Source organism: Triticum dicoccoides, chromosome 7B (assembly GCF_002162155.2).
Source record: "Triticum dicoccoides isolate Atlit2015 ecotype Zavitan chromosome 7B, WEW_v2.0, whole genome shotgun sequence".
Classification (NCBI taxonomy): Eukaryota; Viridiplantae; Streptophyta; class Magnoliopsida; order Poales; family Poaceae; genus Triticum; species Triticum dicoccoides.
This window is the reverse complement of record NC_041393.1, coordinates 301732814-301735999: the sequence shown is the minus strand read 5'-3', so window position 1 is coordinate 301735999 and position 3186 is coordinate 301732814.

Genomic DNA, 3186 nt, shown 5'->3' with positions numbered 1-3186 from the left:
GAGTAGTGTGTCATAGCAAAGTGTGCTAAGCAGAGTTGCTAGCAGCAGGAGGCGGGAGGTGGTCTCGGCGGCGCTGGAGGAAGAAGACGAGAGATTGAAGATGGATGCCGGTTGTTGGATGTAAATCCAACGGCTAACGATGTCAGAATCATTTGTTGACTAAGTTGACAATGACTTGCATTGGCTTTGACCTATTGGCCCACATTTCAGCCTCCAAAAATGTGGCATGTATTCAACCCATTTTTTCAGAATTTACAGTCTTTTTTGCGGGGTAGAATTTACAGTCAATTTGATATTTTTTTTGAATTAAAGTCCATTAGCTGGGCTGGGTGAACAAATAATGTATTGTCCTTGCAGCCCATTTATTTTTTTCCTAAAAAATTACAGGTCGTTTGCAACTTCTCGAAATACACAATTTTGCTGGGCTGATTCTAATTATAATGTTGGGTTGGGCCAGCAATGTTATCAAAAAATAAACAGGGGTGAGCATTTTGTTATAAATATTTAAATAATAAGTGATTTATTATTACATTTGTCCTTAAATCTTACCAAGATTTTGTACACAATCACTAGGATTTTTGTGCCAAAACAATCCAGGATTTTATTGTTAAGAAATTATTTTTATAAGTTAATAAGATGTGGGATATTGTTTTCTTACATATGTAAGTATCTGTTAAATATATGATGACAATAAAAATAATATATAATAACATATAAAATAATTTAAATATATATAATATAGTTAGAAGGGAAACATAAGTTGGACCAGGCATTCCTATTCTTATATAGAAAAATAGAACAGACCTCCGCGTTTTCTTCAAAAAAATACATAAATTGGGCTGCCGATGTTTCAGGAAAAATAAAATCTCGAATCGGAGGTCCATAGACCGGTTCGACCGGCCTATGGACCTCCCATCCGAGGTCGTGGAATGCACATGTTAAAAAAGAAAGCCTAGACGGGGCAGCCCAAAACTCAGCTGATACTTGCTGCCCCAGTGATAATAAATGATACCTGCCAGCTCCCCGGCTTCGTTGTGAATTTATCCCCTAAAGTAACTACGTTGAAGCACCTAAATAAATGTAACTATGTTGACAAACCCATGGGCCCCAACATCAGTATAGCATTAGGAGGAAGTATTTTTTTGATGGGGCACTTGCTTGCGTACGGCCATAGACGTGGTGGGTCCCGACTGTTCGCCTCTCCACATACAGTCCTCTCCAGATTCCTCTTGTTTGTTCAGCATGTTCACGATGGCAGACAGCGGCGTCACGGCGAGCGCACAAAGGCGCAGGAGGGGATCCGACCACCTGAGGAAGTGCCTTATTATTAACGAAACTATTGAACTAGCCTAGTGGCCAAGTGACACTACCCGACAGCTGTTCCGCCCAGGTTCGATTCCACCTGTGCATACCACGTCCAAATTATCTCCAAAATTTTTGCCTCTGCCTTTGTTGACATGTGGGTCCCCATTGTCATCTACGCACATCACGTCCAACACATGCCAAAATTTCGTCCCTCATTTTCTCTGTGTTTTGCACACTCGACATTGTGTGGGTATTTTGAAAATAACATATCTTTTTGGCTGTGCATCATATGAAGATGTGCTATGCATGAATGTTGATCAGCATGATGTTAACTGGCGGGTAGTTCCATTTTCGACCATGAATAAAACTTCCAACATGATGTTAATCCTGTTTGAAAAGGCGGTGTTAATACAAATGCTCTGCCTCTGAAAGTTGTAGTTTCTTATCTGAAACCGAACTTGCAGTTTCTTATCTAAAACTGAAACTTGTAGTTTCTTCTCTGAAAATCACATTATCTGCACTTTTATACCCCTATGAAACTACATTTTTTAAGTGCTAAAAATAGATCTCTAGAATTCATAAAATACTTCATATGCTCAATACTGCAAATCTGAAATTCAAAAGACATTCATATCTGAAAGTACTCTCAAAATACATAACACAAAACACAATTCACAACCTGCAAATAGTGACAACCCTAAGCTCCTCCTGACAATTCACAACCTGCCCGACTATTGGGCTGGGGGGACAGTCCCCTCCTATTCCTCGGCCGCAGACAGCCGCCCCGTGAGACGATGTGAACGGCAAGGGAGAGGATGGCGGGGAAGCGTCATCGGGCCAACTGCTTTTCTCCTCTTGCAGTTGGGTTCGGTCGACGAAGACTCCACCGGCTCGCTCTGGCATGACACCCTCACAAACGGCACCCTGTAGATGCTCGATCCTTCAATATCTGGTGGATGCTCCATCTGGGATCGATACTCCCACCACCGCTCCCTCGCGGAGTATCGCCGCCTTTTTGCTCTTTTGCAGATATTTGGCCATGGATGTCGCCGTCGCTGCTAGTTGGTCCTTGTTGTCAAACCAAGACTGTATCTCCAACATCCTAGCTAGCTTCACAGGTTCGCCGTCTGCGATCCTCATGTATCGGTTGTACTCCTCCATTGATCTACTTCTCCACAGCACCTTCACTCGCCGGCGGTGGTTTTTGAATGGCAGAGGAGAGGAGCAGCACTGGTTTTGGGTTAGAACAGGAGAGGAGCCATGCTGGTTTTGGATTGGAACAGGAAAGGAGGGGTGGTGGTTTTGAAATGGAAGAGGAGAGGAGTGGCGCTGGATTTAGATTGGAATAGGAGAGGAGTGGCGGTGGTTTAAGAGGAGAAGAGCGGAAGAGCGGCGCTGGTCTTGGAAGTATTTTTTTTGTTTTGCGTATTTTGGGTCAAAGTTTGACCATGTATTTGACAAGCAAAATGTGAATGCATGTCAACAAAAATGTATCGTTTGGTTCGTCTTTGCATGTACTTTCAAATTATATTATTTTTGCAACATATAACATATATTTTATTTGCGAAAATCATGGTCAATTATGACCAAAAATAAAAGGGAGACTAGTTAATGTGGGGTCGTTTCTTAATTGAAGGGTAAATTGATTTTGATTTTGATCCAGTCACAGCGCGTTGGCCCTCTCGTCCAATCCTAAATCACTGCTACACACTCCTCTTCCTCTTCTCTATTGCAAAATCACCTCCTCTCCTCTCCATCATCTCCATTCCAAAACCACCATCTCGCCTCTCCCTCTTCTCCATTGAAAAACCACCTCCACTCCTCTCCATCATCTCCATTCCAAAACAACCATCTTGCCTCTCCCTCTTCTCTATTGCAAGA